Here is a 20,477-nt window from a genome sequence, read left to right as displayed (position 1 = left end):
CCACTCAAATGCTAATAAATCCTCAATTTGCTTAGCTTCTGATCCAAATCAGATCAACTAGGTGCATCTTAGTATTCATTACTAGAATGATTCTTTAAATAGTTATGATTTCATATTGAGACTATACTCAGCAGTTAATGGCAATATTTTTCAGTCAAAGAAAAGATCCTCAAGGCAATGAGCAAGGTGTGCTACTGTTTTGTTTTGTTGTTGTTGTTGTTGTTTTTAAAAAAACTGCAATTCCTTGTAGACAAACTGTAGAAGCCAAATACTATAGTTTCTTTAATTCTCAAAACTCAGTAGAGAACATTTTAGTGAACAAATAAAAATAGCTCTTACAACACCTGTGGAATCTTCCTGTGTCATTCAGAATTCGGTATAATTTACATTGAAATGTTACCTCCAGACCATATTTTTAAAACATGTGTTACAAACAGCCAATAATTGGCAGCAAATCCCCTCTGGATTCTTTCCAAAGAGGTAAGATTAAAGGTTCCTGTTAGGCACAAGCCTGCTGGCAACAGGAAACAGAAATTTTGCACTGTTTCCCAGCCTTCCACCTGAAACTTACATCTGACTTAAAAAAAAAAAAAAGCACAACAGGAGGTGTAATTATTGGAATAATCAACCCTTCTATAACCTTACTGAAGGGCTGAGGTGTAGCCAAGTGTCTGTTTCCCTTACGAATATGATTATTTCATGGTGAGCTCAGTTAACATCCTCTTTCAGTAATTACCCAAGTTCTTTCTCATTTTAGAATGATAGTCAAATGTTTAATTTTTTAACAGTAATGAGCCTGCCAATTTACACTATAAAAATGACATTTAAATTACAGAGAGACAAGGTTATGTTGAAAATAGCCCCACAGTTTATGCATCCTAACCCTGGGTGCTATGGTTTCCATTTTCCATCCAGGGTCCAGCTTCACCCTACTACTCTTCTTCTTACTTTACTTCAGTGTTGCTCAACCTTCACAACTTTAAGACATGTGGACCTCAACTCCAGTGTTGGCTGGATAATTCTGGAAATTGAAGTTCACACATCTTAAAAAGTTGTCAAGGTTGGTAAACACTGCTTTTATTTCATCAAATCCATCCCGTATTTAAAAAGTGGTTTGCTGAAACAGTTCTCATATCTGCCTGCTTTTAAGCATGATCCAAAGCTTTTGATACAGCTTTTATAGTGAGCTTTATAAGTCTCTCTTTCTCTCTCGCTCGCCTGCACACATAGAATTAATTGGGGTAGGTGTCAGAGTAACCTATTCTTAAACAAAATCAAGGCTAGAGATTAATCTACCCCTCCAGATCAACAATACTTTATTTGTTCTCCCACTTATTCAGAACATTATTTCAATCTATATTACTTTTATAATTTCATATAACATGTAAATTCCCAGAATCTCATTATAATAGGATATAGATTCCAGAAGGGTAATTTAAATATTTCACAGTCCACAGGGGAGAAAGAAAATGTATGTAATTTCTTGGAAATGAATTAATTGTAAAATATATTTTCAAAGCTAGGTGCTGAAAAGTGACACCTGAATATAAATTGCATGCCACAGTTAAAATGGTATAATGTACAATAAGTTGTGATTATAGAAAGTCTTGTCATTAGTCTACCTTTTAGTACATACTACTGCAGGGTTTATCCTATGCTTTAACTTAAAAAAATGTAGAGAAAGAAACTAATAAACAGAGCTTTCTTGAAATTTTGAATGATGTAAATGAAAAAAAGAATATAGCACTTACCACGTCCACTCTCTTTATTTTGAAAGTCATTTGCTTTACTTAATCTGTTCCATGGTAGTTACTTCACAGTTTACAACTCTTAGTCGGCACCTTGAATGTTTAAAAGCACAACAGTAAGAGATTATTAAAATACAGGTCTTTTATTAGTGAAGCAATTTGTATGAAAACCTTTGAAAATAACTCCCTTTATGCTTTAGGCAAATAGCTGCTATCACTTAGAAACTACATATTAGGAACAAGTTTTAAGATCAACCATTTTTAGTAAATTCCATCTGAATTCTGTCTTTGAAATGCTGAATTATAATAATAGTGAGCCAAGTCTTACACCAGGTCTAGAATACCTGACTGAAATAAATGCAAATATAAGATATGCTCAATATAAAATTATATGCTTGGTATAATTTTTAAAAGTTTTAGCTTTCTCAATAAATGTATATGCTTATTTTCTGACTTATCATGCTGAATAAATTAAACTCAAATTATTATGGCACTATTGCAGATTGTATATTTAATAGAGAAATGTTGAAAAGGTGGATTTATCATTTATCATTACGTGTCCAAATTTTTACTTGTGTACTAATATGTGCATTACACAATATGTGCATTATCGGGATAAAATAAATCCTATGTGATCAGTCTTAGTAGCAGATACTAATATATTAATATAAAATTAATCTTGATCCACTGTGAGATCTATTGATAAATTTCTGTAGAAAATAGTGAGTTAAAAAAACAACAGATAAATGAAAGGTGATGCTTTGTGCTCCTCTCCTCACTTCTATATTTTGATTAATTGTTTATATGCCATCAGGTTAGTATCGATTCTTAGCAATCACACAGATCAGAGGTGTCAAACTTGCAGCATCATGTTGTTGTCAGTGACATATTGCAACTTTGCCCCCCTTCACTAAAATGGGTGGACGTGGCCAGTGTGTGATGCATCCGGCCCGCGGTCTGCGAGTTTGACACCCCTGACATAGATAAAAGTCCTCCATGACAATCTGTCCCTATCTGGTCCTTCAGGTTTTCTAGTACTGCATCCATTCCTACAGTAACATTGTTTTTGGTTTTTTTCTCTTATCTTTACTTTGTCTTATCTTTATCTCCCAACTTTCCCAAAACCAGAGCCTCCACTTTGCATAATGTGTCTGAAGCGAATAACTTGAGCCTGGTTATTTCCTCCCTCCCTCCCTCCCTCCCTTCATTGTAAGTTGTGAGAACTCTGGATTGATCCATTTGTTGTTTGTTCTAACCTCCAAGTTCAAAAGTGTCAATACTTTCTTTTATCCAAGTTCTATACAGTTCACTACTGCACTTTTATATAGGATATTGCTTTTTAATACCTTGCTAGATCGTAAGCCTGTATATTTTGTAATAGGCTCTACTAGATCAGTTTAGAATTCTGGTTCTTCTTGGGCTACAGTCTATTGCTGCAGATTCTGTGTCTTGTATGGGTATAGAATTGAAAATTCTACTGAAAATGTAGATAGCTAATGATAAAAGTAACAATACCACTTCATAGTACCTTACAGCACTCTTTAAGCAGTTTACAGAGTCAGCCCCCAACAATCCGGGTCCTCATTTTACCAACCTCGGAAGGATGGAAAGCTGAGTCAACCTTATGCTGATCAGGATCAAACTCTTGGCAGTGAGCAGTCAGTCTGCAATACTGCATTCTAACCACTGCACCAATATGGCTCAAGTAGTATAGTAGTAATAAGGTACCATACTGACTAAAGCCATCTTTTCAATATCTTTCTAATCCATTAAATGAATAATTCCCTTCCTCACTCACAAATTTATATAGCCTATACATAACACTGAAAAAATGAGAAGTATTTCTGATGAATAGCTTGTGTGACCAATAACAGTTCCAAATTATTCCTTGCTGTCTAAAGGCTGGGAGAAGCACTCTTTAACAGTTTAAATATCAGCAAAATAGAGGGGGAAAAACAATTTGAGAAGATTTTATTGTAAAACTTTTGTGTAGTTCATACCTTATTACTACAGTATATAATGACTAAGCAATTGATAGGCATTGATATGCCTATTACTTCCTCTCATATTAACTGGTTTTCATATGGCACACCTAAACATTTGTAAATAAACTGTCTAATACAAACAGCATAGTGAGTTTCTATTATTCTCTTTGTAGAGGAACTGGGGGAAATGGAAAAAACGTGAACACCTCAACACATGCAATATACAGATTTTATTCATGCTGTACTAAGTTTCTAACAATTCAAATTCATGCATTGATTTATAAGTTCTCCTATGCCCCATGTTTTACTCACAGGTAAAAATGACTACCTTGCACCCTGACTTGTTTTTTTGCTATTTCAGATATCTTCCTCCTCCATCTGTGAGACCATTTTAAAGGCTTACAAATTAACAAATTCCTCCTACATTTGATACAGCTCTACAGGCACAACATATGTACAGGCATTTTCATAGGATGATTGGTCTCTCAAATGTTTGACTATGCAGAGTTCTCTGAGTTTATTTTGACAGGCCAAGATGGTTTAGTTTTCTCTTTAATGGGCATTGTGCTTGACACACATTAACCAAGGTTTGTTTCATTAAGGCAAAAAATAAGGGTATGTTTCAAAGGGAAAAAGCATTCTGAAATGTAAAAATCTAGAGGAATTCAGAATTGGGTGGCTGTGTTGGAAGATACTGTCATTTAGAATGAATCGGGGACAGTTTTTAAGGTTGTTGCAATCCTGTGCACATTTTCTTTACATTTTTTTTTCATTGAACATTATGGAATTTACTCAGAGTAAATATAAATAGGATTACATTGTCTAAGTAGAAAAGATAAGAAAAAAGTTTTGTGTATTTAAAAAAGTGAGCACTCATGAACATCAAATATATAAAACACAGCAACTTATGAGTCTGTCAAAAGGGCTAAGTAGATAAAGGTTTCTTTCAGAAACAGGAGAATGTCAGAGTGTTGCATTTGTGGACACTGAGGAAAAAGTACACATTTTGTCCCTGGAGAAGCATATTATGCTGTACATAAGTGCACCTGCTTGGATCAATTTATAAATAGATCAGCTTCCCCAACTTAATACTAGGCAGAAGGTCTTATTAGGACTGCAATTCCCAGAATTCCTCACCTACCATGACTGTTTGGGATTCTGGGAGCTGCGGTCCCAATTGGCGGGCATCAGGTAAGGGAAGATTGAGTTAACGGAATTAATTACACGGCACACCGCAACCCTCCACATATTATTAGGGGAAGCATATCGCCTCCGATGAAGTCAACTTGCCGGCCATCTAAGCCCGTCACTACTGACACTTTGAGGCTAGACTTTTCGCAGCGCTGCCAGGAAGCGCCAGGGGCTGTGAAGCAGGGAACATCCGCCTGCCAAGCCTGCGCGCTCTGCCACTGAGCTACGCCCCCTCCCTGAGAACTCCCAGGCAAATGTTAATAATAGCAGAGCAGACAGAAATTCGAGAGGCGAAATATTTTCCCAGTATGGAAAGATTTTGAGGGGAGAGAGAGAGAGAGAGAAAAAAAAACTTCCGTTCCTGACATTCTAACGGCACTAGGTTAAAAAACATAGGAACCTTGCCAGAAAAAAAGGAAGGGAAACGGCGATGGCAACCCTGCGCATTTCACTTGACCAGTTTGCAGTAATCAGATACGATTTCCCTGAACAGTTCATCCCAAACCCCGCTCCCCCGGTCCACTTATCCCGATTTAGAAGCTGTCCATTTAAAACCAGAAAAATAAACAGGTACCGCAAAGAAGGCGGGTGTATGGCGGGGTGAGGTGGGGGGCGAGAGAGAAAGAGATGTTCCGAGGGCTTGTTTGGCTTCAAAGCAATCATAAAAGGAGCCGAGAAAGTTCTGTACCTTCTGGAATTTGGACACCCACCGGTTTAACTCAAAAAGAATCACGCTGGACTCCCTAAAGACCGGTATACTTAATTATCTCATAAACTTCCGTGGATGACTGCCCGTTTCCAGAACTACTGGCTTCCACCCGCCCACAAGCAAAGAAGTCAAGGGAAGCAAGAACAAGGCTGCGACCTACGCAGGACCCCCGGCTTTTTAAAGCGATCTCGCTCCCGCCGCCGTCCCCGAGCCAAAAAGCGTCGTTCGGTCTTCGGGCCACTTCGGAAGAAGGACCTCAAAAGAAACGCCGCCACCGCCGCCGCGTTTCAAAGGGCGGCTTTGCTTGAGTCGGACAGTCGGCCAGGTCAGCCCCAGTCGCCCGCTTCGAGCTTTCTTCGCTGTGACCCAAGCCACGCGCTTGGCAGGCGGCGGACGAGGGGCGGCGGGGAGCCCGGGAGGCGAGGGGGCTTCGCCTGTTGTCGGGACCAATTTGCTCCGCCCCTTTGATTCTTTCCGCACTCAGGAGCGGCTCGGTTGAAAGGGTTAATTTGGGGAGCTGGGGTGGGGGGATCGTTGCGGAGGTTCACGCCACTTCGAAAGAAGTCGCGCACTTTGAAATCGCGTGGCTCCCGGGGGGGGGGGGGAAGCTTCGCTCAAATCTCAGCCAGCCACACCAGCTTTTGAGTCTGCCGCCGGCTCTCTCTCTCTTTCAGACTCCCACGGCTTAGGTCGGGTCTTTCGCCTTTCGGCTCCCAGGGCAACGGAAGCTCTTAGGCAGGACGAAATAAGCAGGATTTGGTGGGGGCGGGTGGGGGGATATAAAAGCAGCACACGAATTTACAGATTATCTGCTTGGCCGTTGGCGTTGAGTGGATTCATCCAGTTAGACAGTGGCTTTGGGCAGCTCTTTGGGTGCCCTTTCCTAATCGCCCATATGTTTCAGGCATGACTTTAAACACAAGGCCTGGGTTTGTTTGTTGTTGTTTTTTTTAAAGTATTTCCATTCTGTACACTGAAGATAAAATTCCGGTGTTTGTAGTAAAGGAAAAATCATCTCTCTCTCTCTCTGCCCTTGTTGGAAAGTGGATTTTCAGTGAGATCTGAATTATTACCTCAGAGCAAAGTTAAACAATCCTCCCCTCTTCTTTAAAAAGGGTCCTTGGAAGATATTTCTTCTTCAGGAGTCTATTCCCAAATTGTATGTCCCCCAAGCCTCTTTTCTGCTCTTACTGGTCTAACTAAACAATTGGGGATTTTGTAATAAAACAAACAAAGCTCACTTGACATATCATCAGGTGGCCACGTAGTGAGTGGAAGGTCTATATGTGCAATTAGGAGAACCACTGTTTTCAGGGCAATGGCAAGGACTAATCCAATGAAGAATGCTAAATTTGGTGGTCCTATGTTCTTTCCAGTAGTTAAAAAGAAAGCAAAATAATTCAAAACTATGTGTGTGTATATAATCTCCAATGGTGTGATGGGCAACAGAGAAAAAATAAATAAAAATAAATAAATTATAAATAAATATTGCTACAATGTACATCTCAGTAATATAGCCAGCTTATTCTTCAATTTAATCAGGTCCAAAAGGCTCATTTTGAGAGAACCTATTCTTGTTACTTTTTGTTTATATCCTGCCATTATGCAGCTCAGGGTAGCATGTAAAAGGCTCTCTCCTTCCCTGCCCCCACCAATAACAACCCAGTGACGTAAATTGGGCTGAAAGAGAGTGACTGGCCCAAAATCACCCAATCAGCTTCAATGTCTAAGGACAGTCGAGAACTCCCAGTTTCTAGACCAGCATCTTAACCACTACACTATTCATCTCTTGACAGGTACACAACATAGCAATAGCACTTAGACTTATATACAGCTTTATAGTGCTTTACAGCCCTCTCTGTGGTTTACAGAGTTAGCATATTGTCCCCAACAATCTGGGTCCTCATTTTACCAACCTTGGAAGATGGAAGCCTAAGTCAACCTTGAGTCGGTCAGACTCAAACTCATGGCAATCAGAAGAATTAGCCTGCAATACTGCATTCTAACCACCGTGCCACCACAGTTCTGTATAATATATTATTTTAAGTGAAATATAGGTCACATTCTGAAACAATGGAGAATGATCTGTCATATGTTCTGTCCAAGTGCCACCTGTTTTAATACTTTAAAATCATGGTTAACAGATATAACAGATTGCTCTTACATTAAGATAAATAGATAGATAGATAGATAGATAGATAGATAGATAGATAGATAGATAGATAGATGATAGATAGATAGATTTTCTATATTATTCATGTTGTTTTGTGTTTTGTTATAGATTGCACCAGCAGAAGCTAAATCAATTTTGTTGTATATGTATAATGACAATAAAGGTTGTTGTTATTATTATTCTTATTGACAGACACAGACATAGATCTGAATTTTATCTTTCTTTGAGACTTAGTACACCACACAGATCTAACTGTCATGATCTGTTAACTATTATTTATGTTTTAGATTTTTCTGCTAACTTGACAGATTGTTGTTTATTCTAAAAACCATAATTAAACCATGATGTGTAGACCTAATAAAAAATACCTATGCAACCATCAATGCTAGCCTCTGATCTGAAAAGATTTTTTTAAAAAACATGCACATATATGAGAAGAAAATGCAGTTGATACTTTCTCAGACACTTGTATCCTCATAATGTAGAGAAGGGAGAAAGGCGATGGACCCAAAATGAAAATTAGACTGGAGCTTTACTGAATAATATCCTTGCAACAGTTTGGCATTAAAAGGGTAATAGCTTTAATATTGCAGTGTCTCCTAATATGCTGGATAATCAGTGCCCAGCTTTTCTAATAACTAAAACTGTAAAATATAAGTCATCAGACGATGCAATAACATCCTTTGCCTTCTGGTGCAGCTATTACCAATTATTGGAATAATTATGTAGCTCAAACTCCTTATTTTGGGAGGGGGAGCTGCCATGTATTCCCATTTCCCTAAATCCTCTAATCAGGAATCCTGTCTTAGAACAAAGCACTACTGTAATAGATTATAAAAATCTTAAAAGAATGACTGCTAGAAAATATTTTAAGGCCACCACAGACAAATAAAAGATCTAGCAAAGACTTCTTCCTGTCTTGTTTTTGTTCTTAGTGAAAGGAGCAAAACCACACTGGTATATAAGAAAATGGCAATGGGAGGCAACAGTCAGATTGAAAGGATTTTCTAAATGGCTGCACTTTCTTTGAAAGACCAAGTTGAACTAGAAAGGAGGAGTTATTTCTCACATGTCACTAGCTGTGCTGTGCTAAGTCAGGAAAGAAAGATTGCCCTTCCTGTTCTAGAGACAACAGGGTCTGCTTGCAAGTACAATATGAACCTGCTTCAAGATTAAATCCTTGAAGATGTATGGTAGATGTTAAAACATAATTAGTTACACTCATTACTCATAATATGATCCTTCCTTCCTTCCTTCCTTCCTTCCTTCCTTCCTTCCTTCCTTCCTTCCTTCCTACCTACCTACCTACCTACCTACCTACCTTCCTTCCTTCCTTCTTACAATAAAAATAACAAAAATAGAAATTTTTTAAAAATGCTACAGTAGGGAAACATCATTTGAAATGTTTTCCAGAAAAAGCTCAATTTTAAGAACTTTTTGAAAGCTATCAAGGAGGAGGTAAACTCAATCTCTGAGAAGACATCATTTCACAGTATTGGTGTTGCCATTGAAAAGCAATACATTTTGGCCCTGGCTCTGCTCAACTCTGCTAGAAGACACTCAAGCAGTTTGGAGAAGACACTCAAGCAGGTACCAAGCTACTGTATATACAGTACATTATACTGTAGCTTAAAGCCAGGACCTTAAATTGTACCCAGATCTGAATCAATAACCAGTACAGAATCCACAATATCAATATTACACTGGATGCAAGTAAACACAAGGGCCTCTGTATTTTGGACTAGTTATAATCTGCATAACCTTCAAAAGTGGCAACATTTGAACTACATTACAGTAATCTATCTGAGTGATAAGATGAACATGAGGTACCGGATATATAAATCAATGCACAGGGCAAACCTGGACTGGGCATAGGCCCCTCTAGCCCTTGCTTCCATTGATTGATTGATTGATTGATTGATTGATTGATTGATTCGATTTATGTGCCGCCCTTCTCCGGAGACTCAGGGCGGCTTATAATGTGTTAAGCAATAGCCTTCATACTTTTTTGTATATACCTGCTTAGTGGGGCTTTCGGCCCCTCCAAGCGATGTTCTTATTATACAAAGTCAGCTTATTGCCCCCACAATCTGGGTCCTCATTTTACCTACCTCGGAAGGATGGAAGGCTGAGTCAACCTTGAGCCTGGTGAGATTTGAACTTGCAGTAATTGCAGGCAGCTAAGTGCTACTTTAGTCAGCTGCGCCACCAAGGCAGGCAGCTGGCAGCTAAGTGCTATTTCAGTCCGCTGCGCCACCAAGGTTCCTAAGCTTTGATGTTCAAGCAGTAGCTGTGAGTTCAGAAGGATCCAAAATCAGGAACTTGGTCCTTAAAATGTAGTGCTTGCATGTTCAGAGATAAACCTGGTATTGATGGAAAACACCAATGTACAAATAGCAACTGTCTTGCTTAAGTTCAACTTCAGTTTCCTCCCATCCAGACCCTTATAATTTCCAAGCCCCAGAATGGATCATCAACAGCATCTCCCCTATTGCTCAAGTGTCAGTGTGTGATTGAATATGATGTATACATTGATGATACCACCCTATACTGTCAGTTGATCCCCAGTGATTTCATATAGATGTTAAAGTGCGAGGGAGAAAGGACCAACTCCTGTAGTGTCCCAGTTGCCTTAGGACAGGGGTGGGCAATTGTGGCTCTTATACAACCTGTGGACTTCAATTCCCAGAATTTCTGAGCCAGCTTGGCTGTCTCAGGAATTCTGGAGTTGAAGTCCACAGGTTGTAAAAGAGTCACAATTGCCCACCCCTGCCTTAGGCCAACCTCTCACACCCATCAAAACAGACTGGAACTGTCCATTAAGGAAAGAGCAAATCTAGTCCTAATCCCAATATCTCTAATCCCATAGGTGGTCTAATAAGATACTGTGGTTCATATTATCAAAAGCTGACTATTGTGAGATTGTGGCAGTATATAAATTCAATACATAAAACAAACTCCTGATCTCTTACCAGGTGAAATTCAAAATGCTGGTTATCACATTTAAAGCCCTACATGGCATGGAACCAGATTACTTGTGGTAGCTCCTCTTGATGAGAGTTTCTGCCCATTGCACTAAGCCAAATACGGTGGCATTGTCCAGGTCCCGCTCCTTTAAATATTGCCATCCAGTGGGACCTAGGAAGTGTGCTTTTCCTATCAGCATCACCTGTCCTATGGGGCACCCTTTCCCCCAATATCCAGCAGGCTTCCAGTCTTTTAACCTTCCAAAAGGCCCATCTCTTATCCCAAGGTTGAGCTAGAACCCGAAGATGGTTTTGTTGCTTGCATTGGGCAAGGATAGTGGAGGTGTCAAATTTCAGTATTTATGGTTTCTATTGTGTTTTATTTAATGTTGTCGCAACCACTCCAAGTTGTGTTTCATAAGATAGATGGATGGATGGTCATATAAATGAAATAATAAATAAATCTGGGAAGTAAGGCAGCATGCATAGAAAAAGTCTACAGTTCATCTTCAATTTAAGTTCATTTAGTGACTGTTCAAAGTTACAACTGCAATGAAAAAAATGACTTATGACTGTTTTTCACATGTATGACTTGTTGCAGCATCCCCATGGTCACGTTCAGAAACTTGAATTTTGATTCACTGATTCACATTTAGGACAGTTGCAGTGTCCCGGGCTCATATGATTACCTTTTGCAACCTTTTGCCAAACAAAGTCAATGGGGAAGCCAGATTCACTGAACAATCATGTCATTCTTAACAACTGCAGTGATTCACTTAACAACAATGGCAAAAAAGGTCATAAAATGGGGCAACTGTCTTGCTTAGCAACAGAAATTTTGGGCTTAATTGAGTTCATAAGTCGAGGACTACCTGTACATTAGCTTTGAGTCCCATATTGAGTACGCTACATTTTTCTTTTCATTCTTGGCGGCCTTTCAGTATTAAACTGAGGGCACGAGATGGCTCTCTTCTTGTCATATGATTAAGTACACAGCTGCCACATTCAGATGAGTGGAATTTGAAAGGAGTCTGGCATAGAGACAGATGTATAAGGTAGGTCAGCCTACCTTTTTCATGAGGTGCTGCTTTATGGCAGAGTGCCGCTATGACTGGTACACAGCCCTGTTCAAAGGCTTGTTAAACCCACCGATTAATCCAACCAAGCAGACAGCTGTCTTTTAAAGCAGTATAAATTGCAAAACAAAATTCTGGTACTGTTCCCTGGTTTTGCAAGTAATAAAACTTTCAGTATCAAAATAAGTCACTCACTGGAGACCTTCAGTAGCAATGCAGGGCCCGCAAGAAACAGAACCCACTGTAAATAGACACTGGAAGAAAATTCCAGCAATGCAACAGGTTAAGCTACATGTTCAAGCAGTTGTGATACATACATTAGAATGTAAATGCCCAAGATTCCTACCAGTTATATAGGAAAAGGGCTTTCAGTATTCTATGGGCAGAAGAATTGTAGAGGCAGCAGGGAAATGTGTGCTAACTCATATGTAGAAGGGTGGGAGAGAGTTGGGGACTTTTCTGTCAAGCAGGGTAAAACAAGTCTGCATTTGCTGACTTGCCAGGAATAGAATCATACTTCAGCTGTGCTACTGTGAGTCCAAATGCTAAGCCAGTAAGGAACCCAGACATAATGCCTTCCTTTAACCTTGCATTTCCCATAACAGCATTCTAAGGCCTAAATTTAAATATGTGACATGGTAAATTAGAAATCATTAAAAAAAAATTCCAAACAGAAAAGCACCCTGCCATACCATCCACAACATTAAGGCTACATGTCAGAACTATATTTTAATATAAATTTCATTAGCTTAGACTTTAACTGCATTTGGCTAGTCGTGCAGTCTTTTTTAATTATTATTATTTGTATTATTTTCCATGTAGTCATCAGGACTGGAGTTCAACTTTGATATTACTTATGAGTGGATCAGTGAATCCTGTATCATTCGGGAGGTAATTTAATGGGATTTACTTCTCAGTAAGAATTGCTCTGTAATGTCTTGCTTGCTTGCCTGCAAATAAACCACAACCTGCATTCTTCACAAGTTGTACAACCGTCAGTTGTTTTCCAGGACTATGGGGAGTCAAGCAAATCAACAACCAATAATTATATTAGAAACATAATAGATAAAAATAGCAATTTCACTGTAGCTCTGTGCATCTCAGAATTACTCAGAAGTAATTTCCATTGTACTGAATGGTGCTTCTTCCTAGACTGGAGTATTCAGGATTGGAACCCTTGTATCCCAAATAAATATTGCCTTTTCATAAATAGAAATAACCACAGCTCATGTACATATGGTTCCTTGTGTAAATAATTGGTTTAATCATTAAATAAACTCAGAAAATGCTGTGAATGTGATTCACAGGCACAGGATTGAAATAAAAAGGTGATGTTGACTCCAGTGAAATGTGGTTTCCCTCTCCCTGCCTGACATTCCCCATCACTGATGCCATTTTTATCTTGCTTTCTGAATTTCCCACTATCTCAGATTTTTCCTTTACTTCTTTTGGGTAAACAGGAGAAAGGGCATCAGTCTAAGCAGAGGTGGGCTTCAAAAATTTTAGCAAGGGGTTCTCTGCCCGGTTGCTGGATGGGCATGGCCATGGTGGGCATGGCCTAGTCAGTCTCCTGCACCATGGGGAGGGGAGGTGTTTTTGCCCTCCCTGGGCTCCCTAGGCTCTCATCGAGTCTCGATGAGAACAAAAGAACAAAAAAGGCCTCCCCAGGCTCCAGAGGCCATCTGGAGGCCAGAAACATGCCCATTTCCGGCCTTCCCAAACTTCCGGTAGACCCATTTTTCGCCCTCCCTGAGCCTCTGCATGCATCCTACACTTACCTGCATCCAAAATGGGCCGTGTGGGGACTCCTGGGAGGGGAGGGGTGGGCGGAGCCAGCCAGGAGTGGGATTTGTGGGTTTTCTGAACTTCACAGAATCTTAGCTAGAGGTTCTACTGAACCCCTGCGAATCCATCCCTGAGTTTAAGTCCTGTGTATTTTTCTCCTAAACTCTATTCATCAGGGAAAACAGCTCCAGAAGAATAGTTAAGATAATGTTAGTGATATGCTACATAATAGTTTGGTCTGTAGTTGTTTTAAGCTTCATTATTTTATCTGGACAAGTGTTTATATATTTTCAGATGACTTGGGACATTTTCAAAGTTTCCTGTGCTGCAGAATCATCAAAAATATCCATGACTGAAATTCAAAAAATGTACATAATCCATTACCTTGCTTGGAATAAAATGAAACTATGCCCCATGGTTATTATTAAAATTATGTGACTGAATGAGGATGAGACAGTTAAACTTGTGCATTTTGTAGAGCTATCATTGACATAATAAAAATATTCTCATAATATGGTTTTTTTCCCCCATGATTGGCTATTTTAAATGACAAATGATGCAGGAAAACTGCCATTTTCTTCACTTTAAAAACTTATATGGAACTGATTCTGGACCATACAGGGAATTTATATTCTTATTTAAAGTGATGTTAAGAAAAGGAAAGCAAGAAGGAAAATATTGGTTCAAATGTAAACCATTTTAATAATTTTTTATGGAGTAAAATAATAATAATAATAATTCTTTATGAAGTGATTAATTTCTTAGACAGTCTCTTGAAACAATCTTCTAAAATATGAACAATTGTGGATTTTTTTTTGCATAGAGTATTACTTTTATTGTTCTAAATTAAATGAGCAAGAGCAGCAAAGTTACAGATGTATTGCATGTTTATTTATAATTTTTCTCTGAAGTCTGATCCTTTTTGTGTATCACTGAGATTTTGAAAACATAGAATTAAGCAAGAGAGAGCAATTGTGCATGGTCTTCTCTTAGCAATTTTAGAAAGTGTAACTTCATTTAATTAAGTAAAGTTATTCTGCTTTTTGCACAGAATAGGAAAAAGGAAGGAAAGAAAGAACTCATTGTTTTGAAATCATATGACATCTTCTTGCCTTACTATATTTAGAACAAAGAATTGCATATGTGTATATCCAGTGCATTTCAAATGCAGTTAAGGGCCATATTTACATGCTCTCTAGAATACCTAACCCTGGACATTTGTTACCATTTAGGGTTAAAGAAAAACATGTAGTGAAAAACTGAACTAAATTACCACTCATTATGTGTTTTAAAACTATAGAAATGGATGATAAAAATTCTACAGTCATATCTGGAAAGCCCAAAGAACTATTTTTAGAGAGGAAAAAAGTTATCTAACATGTAGTTTTTCAATATTTAAATTGGTGTGCTTTAAGAAATAGCCCAATGAAGATTCCATTGAGATGAATAGGACAAACACAAGATATCTTTTTAAAAGGTTTGCCCCAAAGAATTCCCATTCTGTAATGTCTTGTATCTTATTCAGTGTAGGATAATGAGCAGTGTGTTACAAAGAAATAAATATGCTTACTGCCGAGTTTTAAGTGCAGACTATACCGCCTTATGGAATGGGACCTGAATATGTCCTCTGAGAAAATTTGCCATTATTAAAGTTCTACAATTCCACATACATTCAGATAAAATTTAAATTCCATTTACTGCTAAACATGTTCTTGAGGAAGGACTTAGAATGGGCCATGGTATAGTACTAATATTATCTTATTAATTAAAATGAATTTTAAGTATTGATTAATATTTTAAAATGTAGACTGGGTTTACCTGGAATATATTTTTAAAATTAATCTGCTAATATTTTATTATCACATTCTTAGAGTTTTATGTAATATGGTAACAATGTGTAAAGTTAACAATTAGGTTTAAGATTAAAAGTAAAAAAAATCTGGTAGTATGATTTTGATGATCATGGTTATTTATTATATAAAAAGTATTTGGTTTTTCAGAAGTAACAAATTTTTTTTTGGTAAGAGAAGAGAGAATTTCTATCAAAATTTAATAAAGATGCATCATACTAGCAGCATTTGGATTCTTATATTCCATAAAAACTAAAACTTTTTGGAAAAACTGCTTAAAGCTTAATATCTTAATGACCATGTTATGAAATTGTTTGCTGGTATCTGGATTTCTATCTCTTAATCCACATTTTTCTTTCTTTACAACTTTATAGAATTGTTTTTCAGAATAGGGGACTTTTTTCCAGACAATATATTTATTCCAGTTTAGTAACGAACATGTTATATTAAGGAGTTTTACAGAGCATTGCAGTCTTCCGCAATATGTTTGTTGGCTTTTATGCTGAAAGAAATATGTAAGCAATTGCAATAAACCCATAAAGCTTTAGTTCCTTTGATTATCCAGCTTTATAAATTACACTATCCTTTTCTCCAATATAATTTGTACCATTATTTAAAATTAGCAACCGTTAGTAATACTTCACAAATTTTAAAATATTATTACAAATGTCCTTGGCATTCTTCTGGAGCAGCTGCATGGTTTTAACAGATATCAAGACAAATCAGCTGTTCTCTATGTTTCACTTAAATAAGAAAAAGAAGTCAGAATGATGGCAAGAAAGATAACAAATTTCTTGCATGAAATAGGAACCATGGAAATCCGTTGGATTGGCATTCAAAAGTGTATTAAATCTGAGAAGTTAAGAGTTGAGTCCTTGTCTTTTGAAAGCAATATTTTGCATAGGAAAACATGGAAATATATTCTGTATGAAATATCTTTAAAATAGTTGAACAATACTTCCTTAAAGAGTTGTCTAATACATGAACAATAATTCTGAATTTCTTAAGCGAACAACTTAATGTGCCAAATTAATGTCATAATTTATCTATCTGTTGTTCTGTGCTCTTTAAACTTGTGTGCCAGACAGTATGTCAGTATGGAATCTGGTTGTGAAAAGCAATTTCATATGTTCATTTTGTATAAAATATTAGTCTTGGACTAAAAAAAAAATCAAAACTTGATTACTTGTTTACAGAAATGCTTTCCATTTGTTTGACAGTTTGTAAGAACTGCTCTGAAGCATAGTTAAAAGCACAAGCTTGTGAAAATAGAAATTCATCATAAAAAATTCTGCTCCTCCCCAAATATGTCTTAGCATTTGATCTTTTTTCCCACGTCTTTGCTGTAATTAAAATAAGATTGCCTTTTAAAATGTTATCCTTTGCAAACTGCTTGGTGGTGTTAAGACATAAACAGTTGTGCACATTGAATTCTCTTTGCAACTAATATGAAAGCACTATTATATTCCCACTCCCCCCCCCCAAATCCAGATTCTGCCTCTAGTAAAATCACCGAAATTTGTACCTGACTGCCTTTCACATTCTCTTTAAGGTAAGTTAACTCCAGTGGCTGTATCAAAAGATAATTTCTATAGCATTTTATAGGTTGGACAAATTTAATCTAGGTATAATACATGGCTGATGAAATGTAATTTATCTCTTTCACTATTCACTTCAAAATTAAAAGCCATGTATTGTTCAGAAGTGAGGGATGCATTTGTCTTTCCTTTTTCTCCCAACTGAATTATTCTGCATGAGTGTGTATAAATGTCCTCAGCCATTTTGCCTTCACTGGCCCATCTGATCTTTAAAGTTGATCTTACTCATCAAAAAAGTAACAGGCACTGAATTTACCTGGGCAAGTTTGCCCTGTCAGAGTAATTATTGGGAAACAGCACATTTCTCAATCCTGTCCATTGGGACATAAAATTTGTAGAAACTCACCCATTTTTGGTTACAGGCATGGTTTTATAAGGGAATTGTCAGGCTGACAGCAAAGAGGCATTAATATTATCAATCTATCTAGTAAAAAGAAATTATGAAAACTCACCAGTGCCCTTCTTCTCCAGGAAGATGTCTCCTTCAGCACCTGCTGAGGGCTTTGTTGATTAAACTGATAGGTAAAAAATTCCTGTAGAATAAAGCCAGACCAGCTGGCTTTGAAGAGAAACCCCCCAGGTTGGGTCCTGTTTGCCTCACTCACCCTCTGCACCGAAGGCAGGAGCTTTTTCCCCTTTGCTGTTGACCTGTAAGATGCGTGATTTCCATGCACAAGTGTCTGGCAGGCCTGGGCCCACCTGCTCCTGTCACTCTGGAGTAAATTTAGCTGTAAAAGGTATCGCTGTCAACCAGACCTTTGTGAGTTCTGGCAAAAGAACACAGAATTACTCTGTCCACAAAGCATGCTGTACATTCAGTTGGGAAATATCAAATCAATAGTGCTACCCAAAAATCACTCCTTTGGCAGACGTAAAATAAAAAAGTTCTTCTTTACATTAGTGTAAATATCTCAATTCCAAGCCTTAAAACAAGTCCACAGTTTGTATTTTTAACTGCAGCTAGAATACAACTATCATCAGGCCTGGGAACCCCAGATTGATACGGAGCCAACCAAGTGGCTGGTTTGATTGTGTTTGTTGCCCTGTGGGAGATGGGGGTGAGGTGGGTTCAGAGGTTTTATATTGTGGATTTTTAATGTTGTAAGCTGCCTGGAGTCACCATGTGTGAGCTGAATAGCCATATTAATTTGTTTAATAAAATAGCTACACTTTAAAATAGAAAATGTGTTGATACCTTTTATTTTAAACTACTTAAGTACAAAAGTAGACAGCTTTCCTTTGTACTCTTGTTAGTTTAATTCAAACATTAGAAACTTAAAACTTCTCAAAGAGAATTTAGTCAGTGTTTTCTGAATTACCAAATATGTCTACTGAAAGGTTGCATGCCAAAACTAGGCATTTATGCGATAAAGTATATAAAAAAATCTGAGAACCAGACTATTATCATATTTGCTAATATCCATGGAGGCATTTATTTCTTCAAAACTTGTTTTGAATTCTATGAATCTTCTGAATTCTATCTCCCCTGTTTGTCATTGTTATTTGTTTTTCCTACCTTCTCCTCTTTGATCACCCCACCCACCCCCAATCTTATGAGAACTTAACACTGGAAAGGAAACAGTTACCTCTTCTTTTTTTTTCTGAATATCTTGTCACAATCTTTGAAAGGTCATGTCAGGGGTAAAGTGCCAGCCAACTGAGTTGCTTCTTGAATAAGCAAGTCCTGTTCAGCCTGAGTTTGGCAGGAAATTGCACAAAGTGGTTCATGTCACAGCCAATTGTATTGTGTTAAAGAGGTATGGGAGAGAAAGAATGAAGGGTGTTAACAAAAAAAGTGTCTAGGTCACAGGCTTTTTGTCAAATAAACAAGCTTCCTATTTACTTACTACATATAAACAGCTACTCACCAAACTCTATTTCTCTGCAGGGTATCACTTTGAGATGAAAACAGGGACCTGATTGGCATCATTTGGTATCCATAGAAACATGGTAAGTACCTCTCCCTGAGTGAATGTCTCTTATTCAAGATTTAAAGGCTGAGTACTGGGTAAGTGAGTGTTTTCATTTAATAATTATATGGGAGAAACTTTTTAGAAGCTTGCTAAAGGGAAACAGGTTCCTAGTTGTTGCATGCACCGTAACAAAGCCCTTATGTTTGTATCATATATATTTTTTTAAATAATGTGTTTTGGCTTCAAACCTTCCATCATTCCTTTTCCCCCCCTATAAATATAAACACAAATAGGAATTCAAAACTTTTTGAAGCTCCATTAGTACTGGAAAGTACTAATCATTGTTCTTTGTTTTATTAGTACTTAGAGCAGGGTTTTCATTCTTGTACATTAGATTCTGCCTCCTTTCCATTAGCTAAATAAAATAGACCATTAGGAAGGTTGGTGGGGGGGGGGAGTACTCCTTATTTGTAGTATTATCCTGGTAACATGAAATATTGAATGGAAAGAAAAGACAGGATTGCCTACACTGTTTGAAATTAAAATTTAAACATCAGAAGTCAATGCCTTTTTTTCTCTTGTCCCTTGTACCTCTCACCTTCTTTTCCCCTCTCCTTTTCCTTCCCTTAATTTCCTATCTCTATTTTACTTTGTATTTTATATATTAAATAAATAAAGATATAAAGGAAAAAAATTTAAACATCAGAAAAATGGATAAATTGCAAGTATTCACATATATCTAGTCTCCAGTTATTGGTGCAAATTCTTAGGAAATTACTTAGGCATTAGGTGTCATCTGTTTAAGATAGAGCAGACTACTAACTCAAAGTCATATAGACCGATTACTGTTACTATAACTTCTATAACTAAGTTTTGCACATCTGAATGTGCCTCTCTGCTTCCTCCATATTTCTTTGTATGAACTAGAAGGGCCTGTCTGAAACATTTATGTAGTTCTGCCTTGTATTCAGATTTGTTCTATCTGCCCATAGCCTTGGCAACAGCTCTTCCTCCTGTCCCTCAAGGCCATTCCACCACAACTTCAGCCTTACAAGTTTAAATAATGAAAATTAAACACTTACCAGTGTTTTTACCAGTGATCTTGGTTTTTCTAAATATTCATTAGTGATTTTGGAAAGCAGTTGACCAATTTATGAACCTCTGTGCCAATAGGCTATAAGGCTATATGGCTACGGGAGAACCAAGCCTTTGTGAGTCAGAAATTCATTGTTATCCAGTGCTGTCCAATAGTTTAAGGATGTTTTTTTTAAAGGTGAGCCCTTTTTACTCCTTGCAAATGTGGAGTATTTAGTACATACATATCGCTCAAGTGTTGCTCCCCCCCCCCAAAAAAAAAAAAAACCAGAAAATTTTTCACAGATACTGGGGAACCATTTGACCATTAGTGAGCTATAAGTCCTGGATGACATGGAATCAACATGGCTACCCACAAAGACTTCTCGGCTACAGATACCATTCTGAA

The 20,477-nt window shown here is 37.6% G+C and overlaps 1 protein-coding gene across 7 annotated transcripts in view; it reads right to left on the bottom strand.

Annotated features, from left to right (window-relative positions):
- The window catches only part of MEF2C (myocyte enhancer factor 2C), a 193,236-nt gene extending 175,529 nt beyond the window's left edge, over positions 1-17,707 (bottom strand). For 6 of the 7 annotated variants that reach the window (XM_070938792.1, XM_070938786.1, XM_070938789.1 and 3 more), the window contains exons 1-2: positions 17,534-17,706; positions 1,752-1,841 (exon numbers count right to left, since the gene is read on the bottom strand). The gene's annotated coding sequence lies outside the window, so the exon portion shown is untranslated. Of the gene's footprint in view, positions 1-1,751; positions 1,842-17,533 lie in introns of all 7 variants that reach the window. The other variant, XM_070938788.1, reaches the window with a different exon arrangement.
- Between the last annotated feature and the right edge of the window lie 2,770 nt (positions 17,708-20,477).

Source organism: Pituophis catenifer, unplaced genomic scaffold (genome assembly GCF_029215685.1).
Source record: "Pituophis catenifer annectens isolate HBS135680 unplaced genomic scaffold, rPitCat1.0.hap2 SCAF_2, whole genome shotgun sequence".
NCBI lineage: Eukaryota > Metazoa > Chordata > Lepidosauria > Squamata > Colubridae > Pituophis > Pituophis catenifer.
This window is presented reverse-complemented; position numbering and strand designations above follow the sequence as displayed.